Raw genomic sequence first — 12,997 nt, forward strand, 5'->3', positions numbered from 1 at the left:
CATTTGTCTCTTTGAAGTTCGTTTGTTTAATATATCGGTTTGCAATATAATTTTGTCATTCTGTCAGACTCAAATTTTAAATCTATATATCTATAAAAGTTAAAGTGTGTGTGTGTGTGTGTGTGTGTACATTTCCCTACGAAATAACTCTGTCAATTTTTAGTCTACAGACTCGAAATTTGATATACAGGGTACTGAGATTTGGAAAAATCTATGTGATCGGTTTTTAGCCAGAAATTTGGCGATTAAGGGGTCAAAGTTCAACGATTTGAGCTTTGAGAACTCTACCAAACTTCTCCGACAATTTTGGGTCTACACACTTTAAATTTTAGATATAGCTTCCGTGGACATGAATCTAACTTAATAACTTGATTTGAGCCCAAAACAATAAATTTTCAGGGGTCATAATAGGGGTCAAAGTTTAAAAAATTACCCCCTTTGTTTTGCTCAGCATACACCTCCAAACACCCGGGCAACGCCGGGCACCCATGCTAGTGTTTCATAAAAAACTCTGTTTTTATTAATTAAATCGAAATATTTCCAATTAAACAATTATGTTCTCTTTTACTTTATTTAGTTTTTTTTTCATAGTTCTTTCCGGAAGTTTATCTAGTTTAATTTTTTGTTATTTATTTCTAGTTTCGGCCATAGTTTAAAATACTGATTTCTCCCTTGGATTTGGACAGCAGGTGCGTGAAATAAAATGCTGTCTCCAATTTCGGCGATAAAATGTAGAAGCACCAAATTATGTTAAGGAACCTTAAACAATCAACGCATTCATTTTATAAAGAATTTTTGGGTTTGTATTACTGTACACAGATTCGATAAAGTTGTCAAAAAACAAATATATAACAAATAAATGTTATCAAAGGCAAGATAAGTTACTTTTCTACCTAACTGGATACTTTTTTAGCGTTTTTATTTAATGTAACATATTTATTCAGCTCGAAAAACATACAGTGTTTACCGATGTACTGGAAAGTTAAAAATAGCGGCCGACTCTCTCTTTGACACGGTAAGTTTGGGAAAAGGAGTTAAAAATAAAAACTAGACAAAATACTGTTAGAAACCCACTCAAATATATGTTACTATGACATAGGTTGACATATATTCGGTGGGTTTTTAACAGTATTTTGTCTAGTTTTTTTAATTTTTAACTCCTTTTCCCAAACTTACCGTGTCAAAGAGAGAGAGTTCGGGCGCCATTTTTAACTTTCCAATACATCGATAAACACTGTATGTTTTTCGAGCTAAATAAACATGTTACATTAAATAAAAACACTGAAAAAATATCCAGTTAGGTAGAAAAGTAACTTAACTTGCCTTTGATAACATTTATTGGTACTTGAAATGAAAATATTGAAAAAAGTTTAAATTGTACGTAATCGTTTTGGACTGAAGATCTCCGAAAAAAATTTCACTTAATTTGATAGAGTATTTTTTTTTTTTTTTTTTTTTTTACAGCGGAAAAACACGTTTTTATGAGAGCGCGTTGAAGTCAGCAATTATGAAATTTATGGAGCACGCCACGGGGAGATAACTCCAGTTAAAGCGCCGACACTCCCTCCCCATCTTTAATAATAGCTTTTCTTCCTAAAAATCGAACCTTTTGCTCGGTATCATAACAGTTTTTCCGCCGTAAAAAAACTACTTGATGAAATTAAGTGAATTTTTTTTCAGAGAACTTCGTTCCATAACGCATACGTACAATTTAAACTTTTTTCGATATTTTCATTTTTTAATGTCTTGATTAAACTGTACAAGTACCGAAGATTGTGTAAAGGATGGTTTCTCCTGGAGATGTATAAATGGACAGTGCCACCAAAAGAACTTCAACTTGACTGAACAACAAGTTTTGAAAATAAAAAACAAAAAAAAAAAAAAATACGGTTACAAAAAAGAAAATACAAAAAAAAAAAAAAAAAACTTGTACTTACACCTAACAATTATACGGTTAAAAAATATTTTCTTGGAGGTAAAAAAAAAAACAAAAAAACTGATAAATATTTTGCGAGAAAAAAAATTAAATACTAAAATGAAATAAACATTTTCATTTTTCAAAGTAGGTTTTTTTTTGTTGTTATTTTTGATTATTTGCATTTGTATTTTTTCGTTTTTTTTTTGTTTTTTTTTTCATTAGTCTGCGTCTGTTACGACGCTCGGCAGACACCGATAATTGCCGGTCTTGCCCGATCCATGCTTGACGGGAATTCACGAGAATTCGGGTCAAATTATGCAAGAGTACGGTTTTATGATATGTTTTTTTAATTTTTTATTATTCAATTGTAAGGTTAAAGTACAGAATAGGTACAAAACACCCTCCCCTCCCCATGTTAAGAATGCCTTTTAAATAACGTTATTATTTCAGCACGGATCAATAAGTGCCGGACTGCCGGACTCCTAATCAAACTCCCAATAATTCAATTTAAAAAAACTTATTGATTATTTGGCACATAAATTAATCATTAAAATTTTAATAGACATTTCAAAATGGGGGGGGGGGGAATTTGAAAAAAAAAAAAAAAAAAAAAAAAAAAAACGTTTCTCTAAAATATTATATTTGGTTTATTGGAAAGAGCATAAAATTTCACATTGACCCTGAAAATATCTTAAAAATTGAACCAATAGAAAAATTTTGGGTACTCCTTGGGCGTTGAGTTCCATGGCGACCAGCAGAAAAATTTAATGGGTAAATGTTTACTTTAACTACGACAGAACACTGACCAATAAAATTTGTTTTTTTAGTAGGTTTTCGGGGTCGCTGACAACGAATCTGATATTTAAACCCGTCGCAAGGTATTAACCCCTGAACCCTCGCACTATTTTGTGCAAACTCCTCATCGCTATCGTTTATGCTATTCTTACATGATTAATTTTTTCTGCTGGTCGCCAAGGAACTCAACGCCCAAGGAGTACCAAATTTTGGTACTAGTGCAGAGAGTGATCTGGACGTAAATAATAACGTTATTATTTAAAAAGCCATTCTTAACATGGGGAGGGTGTTTTGTACCTATTCTATACTAAGACTTCAACCTTACAATTGAATAAAAAAACATAAAACTTTAATTAAACTTGGAAATAAGATTTAAAAAATAGCGTGGATATCACTCTCTGCACTAGCACCTAAATTTTGATAGATTTTTAAAGTTTAAAAATTGAAAAATATTTAACTCGTAAAATTGATTTCATTACGTAAAAAAATGGCTGCATAAAGGCATGACGGCATTTTAACACTGTTTTTTTTTTTAATAATATTTCCATTTTTGTTTTTTTTAAACAACTTTAATAATTTATTTTGGAAGTATATTCCATGAAGAAAATAAACAACCCACTTTAAAAGGAGAAATTACGAGTTTTTTATATTTTATTCGCAGTTTTCTGTTAGGGGTGTCAAAAATTCCCCCCAAATTTCTGATACACCATTCTTTTTTGCCTGCAGTGTGCACTAGCACACTGCAGGTCCTGCTCCTGCAGTGTGCACTAGCACACTACTGCAGGAGTGCAGGAGTACCAAAAAAGATTTTTCGGGTTTGTGTACACATAGATTCGAAACAGTTGTCAAAAAACAAATATATAACAAATAAATGTTATCAAAGGCAAGATAAGTTACTTTTCTACCTAACTCACTGAATATATTTTTCGTGTTTTTATTCAATGTAACATGTTTATTCAGCTCGAAAACCATACAGTGTTTACCGATATATTAAAAAACTCAAAATGGCGGGCGACACTCTCTTTAACACGGTAAGTTCAGGAAAAGATGTTATAAATAATAAACTAGACAAAATACTGTTAGAAATTCGCTCATTATATGTTACCGTGACATAAGTTGACATATATTCGGTGTTTTTTAATAGTATTTTGTCTAGTTTATTATTTATAACACCTTTTCCCAAACTTACCATGTTAAAGAGAGTGTTGGGCGCCATTTCGAATTTTCCAATACATCGGTAAACACTGCATGTTTTTCGAGCTGAATAAACATGTTACACTGAATAAAAACACAAAATATATCCAGTTAGGTAGAAAAGTAACTTATCTTGCCTTTGATAACATTTATTTGTTCTATATTTGTTTTTTGACAACTTTTTCGAATCTATGTGTACAGTAATACAAACCCCGAAAACTTATATAAGTTGTCATTTAAAAGAATTGTAGAGGTGGAGGAGCTATTCTTTTAACTGTTTATTTTTTTTAATTCTAATTCATAAATGTTGTCTACAGTAATTAAATGTTTCAAAAATCTTTGAACTGCTTTTCTCTTTAATTCTTTTCTCGTTGTTCAAAGTTAAGAACTCGAAACTTTATTCAAAGGATTAACTTTCTTGCCTCGACACCGGCCACAGAGTATGAGACGTGACCCACCTTTTCTCCGAACGAAACTGAAATTCTTGGTACTTATGCACTTATTGAACCGTACTGAAATAATAACATTTAAAAAGCCATTCTTACCATGGTGAGAGGACGGTTTTGTAAATATTCTGTATTTTCACCTAACAATTTAATTAAAAAAAATTAAAAAAAAAAAACGATATCGTAAAAGTTTAACTTGAAAAAAAAAAAAAAAACTAATAATAGCGCTGTTCAAGAAATGCATCTGCAAGTGCCTAAAAACAGGTAGAGGTTTGTAATCAACTTAAATTTTAACCACGTGTTGATGGAACTTAATTACGTTTATGTAGGCGATGTACCCCCCCCCCTTTTCATCATATAAAAGAGGCTATTTTGCATAAGTGCCATTGTGTTAGGGTTAGGTTAAGATTTAAAAAAAAGTTATAAGTGAAAAAGTATCAAAATTTTTAAAGAAAGAATGAAAAATCCGAAATTATAAATGAAATTAAAATAAAATTTACCTTTCCTTTCTTTTCTCTTTTTCCCCCTTCTTTGGAAAAATAAACAGATAAAATAAAATAAAATTGAAAATCTAATTAAAAAAAAAGAAAAAATTAAAAATCAAATTTTGTGGGGGGTGAAGAAAGAGTTGGACGCTTCTTGTTGATTCTTTCGTCGGCGAAGAAGAAAAAAAAATTTTTTTTTTTAATATTTAAAATTAGAAAAAGAAAGAAAGGAGAGCAATAAACTTAATGACCTGGCTACAAGGTCAGGGAGGGTCGAAGGGAACGATGGTCATAAAAGAAAATATACAATACATATTATTCTAGCCATTTACAGATTGACAAGCGAACGAATATGTCCCGGTTGTTATATTAAGCGAAAGAAGCAGCAGCAGCAACAACACCAACAACAACGTTATTAACATGCATCATCATCATCATCATCATCGCACTAATAATAATAAAAACTTATTGAGTATTGGCATTTTCAGTAGTAGTTTTCGTGACTAAAAAAATTTTTTTTTTTTTTAAATGAAGAGTTTTGTGGAGAAGGAGGGACGCGTTAATAGTCATAAATTAAATCTCTCCAGTTTATTGTATCGTGGAGAACTAGCAGTAAAAATAGTAGTAGTAGTAAAAAGAATTTCCTGCCTTAAAAATGAAACTGAAGAAGTTTAAAGTTACCTGTCCCGTTCTGTCTTCGCCAATGAGGATTTCGCTGCTTGTCGAGATAGAGTCGAAAGATGGATTTTTTTTTTTTTATATGTCCTTTGGAGCGAAAACAACATTACTTACTTAATTGTCATGTCGAAAATAGTAATACGTCCAAAAATTACGACAGCTCATCGAGAAGAACAACTGCTATTGTGTTTTTAGCAAAAAAAAAAAGGGTATTTTTTACGACCTGGGGCCCAGCATAGTATAAACACTCCCAACCACCCCATGTTAAGAACGGCTTTCGGAATAAACACCTCCCAACCTCCCCATTTTAAAAACAGCTTTTGAGGTTGGGGTGTTTATTCTGAAAGCCTTTCTTAACATGGGGTATTTCTGGGGTACGTCGTAAAAATTTACCCCAAAAAGTCAGTAAAATTTTACATTAAGGCTCGTCTCATGTTCGTATATAACAAAATATTTTATTTATTTATTTTATTTATTTATTTTTTTTTTATTTTATTTATTTTTTTTTTTTGTAGATTTCGGTGTGCTAAAAACGAATCTGCCGTTTCCGTCGCAAAAAAATAGTTTTCATGATATGAAGAAATTACTTTTTTGAAAAGTGGATCGGATCACATTTCCATATAAATTTAAAGTTAAAATGAGCACCCACTTTCCGGCCATCTTGAGTGTTCAAATGCTAAAAGATTTTTCGATTTCTTTTTCTGTTTTCATCTTTCAATAAAGAATAAAGACACGAGAAAATTAAAATGAAAGAAAAATTGGTACTATTTTACTTTAAGGCTCGTCTCACATTCGTATAGAAAAAGAAAAAAAAATTTTTTGTAGTTTTTGATGTGCTTTAAAAGAATATGGTTGTTAACCGTTTCCGTCGCAAATTTACCGTTTTTATGGTATTAACCCCTTAACACTGGGATTATTTTCCATTTCACAGTCCAGTCTTCGTTTACGTTACGGACGCGCGAGCATAAACGAAGGCTGTTAAATGTGCACTCGCGTACCAAACTGCTTGCTTGTCACAGTGTAGTATTGGCGAAATTTTTAAATTAAACGAAAAACAAGTAGTTTTCCAAATATGAAGCAATGTAATTAATTCACGGCTGGCCATTTTTGTACGCGCGCGCAAAGGCATTAACCCCTGAACTCTGGGACTCTTCTTTTCCATTTCACAGCCTAGCCTTCGTTTACGCTACACGCGAGCATAAACGAAGAAGCGCGCGTCAACCATATGCGCGCTTGCGCGTACAGAATGGCCACCCGTGATAACATATAGAATGGTTTAATATTTGGAAAACTACTTGTTTTTCGTCTAATTTTTATTTTTCGCCAATGCTGCTACAGTACTACACTGTGACAAGGCAGTTTGGTACGCGAGTGCACACTTAAAAGCCTTTGCTTATGCTCGAGCGTAGCGTAAACGAAGGCTAGGCTGTTAAATGGAAAAAAGTCCCAGAGTCTAGGGTTAATACCATGCAAAAAAAAAAAAAAAAAAAAAAATCAAACAAAAAACGTTTTAGCCAATAAACACAAAAAATTGGGGTTTGTATTACTGTACACATAGATTCGAAAAAGTTGTCAAAAAACAAATATATAACAAATAAATGTTATCAAAGGCAAGATAAGTTACTTTTCTACCAAACTGGATATATTTCTCGTGTTTTTATTCAATGTAACATGTTTATTCAGCTCGAAAACCATACAGTGTTTACCGATGTATTGGAACATTCAAGATGGCGTCTGATTCTCTCTTTAACACGGTAAGTTTGGGAAAAGATGTTATAAATAAAAAACCGGTTAAAATACTGTTAAAAATTCGATCAATATATGTTACCGTGACATAGGTTGACATATATTCGGCGGGTTTTTAATAGTATTTTGTATAGTTCATTATTTATAACACCTTTTCCCAAACTTACGGTGTTAAAGAGGGTGTGAGACGCCATCTTGAATTTTCCAATACATCGGTAAACACTGTATGTTTTTTGAGCTGAATAAACATGTTACATTGAATAAAAACACAAAAAATATATCCAGTTTGGTAGAAAAGTAACTTATCTTGCCTTTGATAACATTTATTTGTTATATATTTGTTTTTTGACAACTGTTTCGAATCTATGTGTACAGTAATACAAACCCAAAAATTGCCCTCTCTCTCAGGTGTGTAGAAAGTGGGTGCTCATTTTAAGTTAAATTTACATCGAAAAGTGATCACCCACTTTTCGAAAAAGTAATTTCTTCATATGAAAACTATTTTTTTTTTTTGTTTGTTTGCGACGGAAACGGTTTGCAGATTCGTTTTTAGCATACCGGAATCTACAAAAAAATATGAACGTGAGACGGGCCTTAAAGTAAAATGATACCAAAAAGTTTACCACTATAGGCTGCAAATATTGCACGCCATGAACATGTAATCTAAAATGTGCTTCTCGAGTTTTGTCCCCTGTGTGTGAACCCTTCATCGTTTACGTTATAACATCTAAGAAAAATGCAATTTTACCCAATTTTCCGTAAAAATTACTTTTACCTATAAATAACTTCTTACTCGATGAATTTTCGTAATTTTTGGATATATTATTATTTTCGAAACGACAATTAAATGCGTAATATTATTTATGCATAAAATCAGACATTTCCTTTTCTAAATCAATCCGTCGACTCTATCTCAACAAGCGCCAAAATTTCATACCAGCAATCAGTATGACAGACGAGAGAGGGGAGGACAGGTTGTCTTCTGTCCGCTTTTAGTTTTCTCCGGTCCCATGAAGTGCATCCTCCAAGGCATTATCTCTTCTCTTTGAGTAGGCATTGCTTCAATCTTCATTACCAATCGCGTGAGGCCTCCCTGTCAGTTTACCCACAGATCTCTTCATCTGTATCAGCAAGAGTACCTGATCTGGGGGGGGGGGGGTCCACCCAAACCCCTTCCCCTCATCTTCATCCTCCGACCTTATACTATTTCTTGTTGCAGTGGGATCGGGAAGGGGAGGAAGTTGACTCCATCAATCGAGGTTCTCTTCTATCCGGTTTTGGTTTTCTCCGGTCTGGTCTGATCCAGTCAGATCTATCTCGGTCCCATGAAGTGCATCCATAATGCATGAGAGGATGCACTGCATTCTCCCATGCATTATCTCTACTCTTTGAGGTTTATTACCGATCACCTGAGGCACTCTTTTTTTTTTTTTTTTTTTTTTTACATAGGCATCACCACATTATCAAGGCCAAGAGGCCACTCAAGGATAAGGGTTAAAGAGTGTACAGTAGAAATTGGACATTATAGTAATCATTAGTAATGAAAATTTGGTAAAGTTGATAACTTATATGGAACTGCTCATCAAGAACTTATTTACATTAGACTTGAAGACAACCATATTGTAGTCAGCCGGAAAGCAGGAAAACGGAAGACAATTCCACAGGCGTGCAGTTCTAAGAAAAAAGCTTTGTTCATGGAATCTACGTTTAGGTTTAGGCACAGATAAAGAGTGGGGGGAATTATTGATAGTGTTTACAGCTAGACGAGTGTTTCTTGTGAAAGTTTGGCGAGGGGGGACCATAGATTGAAGCTCATTCGAACACTTTCCATGAAAATAACGATACATCAGAGACAAACTCGCAACATCTCTTCTGTGAGATAAAGGTTGTAAGGAAGAGAAAAGGACATCTCCTACGAGGCTACGAAGTCTATTTTGAACTCTATCAAGGCAGGCCAAGTCCTTTCTAGCAGCTCCTGCCCAGATGTGGCAACAGTATTCCATCCTTGGACGTACCTGGTTATTGCTGACAGGTCTCTTTATGGCTAATACCAACTAGAGAGCTGCGTCGAGGTAGCTTCCTTCCTCTTCTCAACTCTCCAACCTTGCGCTTGCTATAGTCAGGGTGGGGGTCAATTCAACAAACCAGACTCTTTCTTGTCGAAATTAGGTATGGTCCAGCTCTACATTGACTCCTTTCTTTAAGGAAGAGTTTGGTTTATTAGCAACCGGCATGGCTATTTTTGTAACCAGCCAGAGTCCTTCCCTAGGAGAGTTACCTCCCCCCTCACTCTCTTATATTCCGGTCTTGTGTGCTACATCCCTTTAAGACAACAAACCACATCAACAACATCACAATATCAGACTTTTGTGCAGTTATAGGAGGTCCACTTTTCCAGGCTTTATGTTCTTAGAGAAGCAATTAGTTTATTGCTAATTGCCTAAAGCACCATCATTGGATAAAGCTGTCAGAGCTCCTTCATCATATTTTGTAAGCCAAAAGTGCTCTTTCTTTTGGTTGCTGTCTTTTTAATTTCCACCTCCTGACCTTGTATCATATCCTCCTGCAGTGGGGAAGGAGATAAATCCCAGAGGATGTATGGTCCAGCTCGGTCCTAGACGATTCGCTTTTATAGAGACGTGTTGTCAAACTGCTATCCAGCCTACTTTGCACACACGGACACAATGCACAATCACCTCAAGTTTTAGACATATACGGTTATTGCTCCTTATTTCCAGCAGTTGCATGTTTCAGCCCACAGGTGGCGATATCGACTTCCTTTCTCTCTCTCACCTGTTCTCTTACATCTGGGACGTCAAGCTGAATGGCCATGTTATAAACATACTCCTCCTGACTTTCTTGTAAGCATGTCTTGCACTCGTTTCCTGTAATAAATTCACACGATTTGTAAATTACGCAGTTAATGACCATTGTTTCATTATTTGTTGTTCATCTATAAATGTTACTTTTTTGACGTGATAGACAACATTCAACGATGTCCACTACACTTTCACAGGCATTACCTCCTCAGTTTCGAGGCAAGAAAGGGAGTTATAGCTGGCAACCTGAGGCCCTCCTACTAAGGAATACTGACAGGTCCAATCATTGTTATTTTTGCACTCAACCATGGGAGTTTTCAAAATAGATAGTACATTTTACTCTAAGCTAAAAGGTCAAGGACAACGTTAAGTCTGTTCGCGGCTATTTTTTTTTTTTTTTTTTTTTTTTAATAATTAGTGTTTTGTGAGCAGAGGAACTTTTTTCACCTTCTGGCCTCGTGCTACATTTTACGAGTGTAATAATTAATTAATGAACATAAATCCTATTTTAATCACCAAAATTATTGACGGTCAAATCAACTTGACCATTATCTGAAATAAAAGGGTGCTTATTCAGATTGGCACTTATGGCGACAATTAAAAGAAATTACAGAAAACTCTCTATGATGTACATTATCAGTAGGGCTAGGACAACAGCATATTCTTTTTATTATTTTGACTCTCGAGTGTGTATCCGTTAATATCTTATATGCTTTTATATAAAGTGATGTGGTTCTCGGTTGATTCTGTGTCGGATATATACTAGAGAGTCAAAACAATGAAAAAAATATTCTGTTGTCATAGCCCTAGTTATCAGTCACGGAATGAAGATGAAATATTCCAAAAATCACATAATTTGATCAAGTAGTTTTGTTGTTTTTTTTGTTTTTTTTTGTTTTTTTGATTCAAGAAAATCTAATTTCACTACATGTTCATAAGAAGATAAAAAAAAGTAGCGGTGATCGAAAAATCAAGGGCAGACAACCGACTTTCATTTAAAAAATTTTTTGGGGGGGGGGATAATGTCGAGAAGACAACTGAAAGATAAAATTTAAAACCAAACAATAATTTATTTAACATAACGTGTATTTTTTTTTTTAATTTTAATTTTTTTCAGAAAATAAAATTTTCAAATTATGAAAACATTTTTTTTTAGATCATTTTAAGTTAAAAACAAAATTTGAATATTAAAATGGCTTTGGCCTTTACTTATCGGTAAAAAAACAGCAAATTTGTTTTTTGAAAAAACAAAAAACAAAAAACAAAATACTTGATCATTTTTTGTATTTTTTTTTAATATGCCATCTTCATTCCGTGACAAGTTGGTACAAAATAAAAGTTTTTCTTCATTTTTATTTATTGCCATAAGTGCCAATCTAAATAAGCACTCTCAAAAAGAAAAAAACTTATTAGTAATATTTACTTGCCTCTCCACGAGGGCAAAGTTATGATACAAGATCGGTTTTTAAAGTGGAGAAAATCCAGCTTCCCCGAATAAGGCACTCTGAATTGGGACAAAAATTTTAATTGACTGAGTGTAGAAGGATTTCTCCTTCATTGTTCAAGAACAGAAAAGGTAAAGTGTAGTATCAGACAGATACTACACTTTACATCTGGCCAAAAGGCCAAAAATAGCAATATTATCTCCTTCTCATGACAAGATAATGTGACACAAGGGTCAGAAAATGGGATTTGAAGAGCCAGTGCCCTAGAGGAAGAGCACTCTGGCCTGCAAAAAATATCTAGGATGTCCTGTTAGTAATTACCGCCAAGTAATTCGCCGATTAGCAATAAATTAACTTTTTCTGAAAAGGAGATGTTAAAGCCTGGGAGAGTAGGCCTTCTAGAACTGCACAGGACCAAAGCCATACCTCAGCTATCAGAATAAAAGAAAACATTTCAAAAATGGTTAAGATTTTGGTGGTTTGGGGGCTGAGGGAAAAACTCCTGGCTAAGGACAAGAATAGTGTTGGGTCCATTCACGGCTATTTATTGCGTTCAACCAGAGTACCCACTTCAGGTGAGATGATTTTCGCCATCTTCATGCAAAGGGAAATAAGTGATTAACACCAGTCCGTTTTCCGACTCACTTTTTCTTTTTTTTTTTTTTTGATAGTTGATTTAGAGTATTATTTTTTGCAATGTTATTTGTCAACATTTTACAGACTTAATAATTGCTGGGCATGAATCCTATTTTAATCACCCAAATTATTCACACTGAAATTAGCCTTGGTTCAAAATAAAGCAGTGTTAAATAAAAACATGTTTAGCAAAATAATAATAATAATAATAATAATAGAGTCAAGGAGGATGGAAAGACCGAGGAGAGAAAGCACTAATCAGACCTCTACTGGATGAATGCAGACAGGACTGGAACCTTGGGGAGGCTTGTAGCTACCCTAATCCCAGCGAAGACCAATGGTCGCTATCAACAAGAAATCAATGGTAAACGGCTATTGCAATAACGCAAACTAATTTGCAAAGATTATTTATAGATATATAGATAGATAGATATAGACTAGCATTTCAGCCCGGCGTTGCCCGGGTGTTTGGAGGTGTATGTTGAGCAAAAAAAAAAAAAAAAGCGGTCAATTTTTTTAACTTTGACTCCTATTATGACCCCTTAACATTTATTGTTTTGGTCTCAAATCAAGTTATTAAGTTAGATTCATGTCCAAGAAATCTATATCTAAAATTTCAAGTGTTTAGACTCAAAATTGGCGGAGGAGTTTGGTAGAGTTCTCAAAGGTCAAATCGTTGAACTTTGACCCCTTAACAGCAAAATTTCTGGCCGAAAACCGATCACAAAGACTTTCCCAAATCTCAGTACTCTGTATATCAAATTTCGAGTGTGTAGACTTTAAATTGACTGAGTTATTGCGTACGGAAATGTACACACACACACACACGTTTACT

The 12,997-nt window shown here is 34.0% G+C and overlaps 1 protein-coding gene across 3 annotated transcripts in view; it reads right to left on the bottom strand.

Annotated features, from left to right (window-relative positions):
• The window catches only part of LOC145265518 (solute carrier family 35 member D3-like), a 70,704-nt gene extending 65,020 nt beyond the window's left edge, over positions 1–5,684 (bottom strand). The window contains exon 1 of one of the 3 annotated variants that reach the window (XM_080121431.1): positions 5,520–5,684. The gene's annotated coding sequence lies outside the window, so the exon portion shown is untranslated. Of the gene's footprint in view, positions 1–4,452; positions 4,475–4,853; positions 5,224–5,519 lie in introns of those variants that run through there. The other 2 variants (XM_080121429.1, XM_080121432.1) reach the window with 2 other exon arrangements.
• Positions 5,685–12,997: the final 7,313 nt, after the last annotated feature.

The sequence above is a fragment of the Euprymna scolopes genome, chromosome 40 (assembly GCF_053919585.1).
Source record: "Euprymna scolopes isolate OS-2025 chromosome 40, ASM5391958v1, whole genome shotgun sequence".
Taxonomy (NCBI): domain Eukaryota; kingdom Metazoa; phylum Mollusca; class Cephalopoda; order Sepiida; family Sepiolidae; genus Euprymna; species Euprymna scolopes.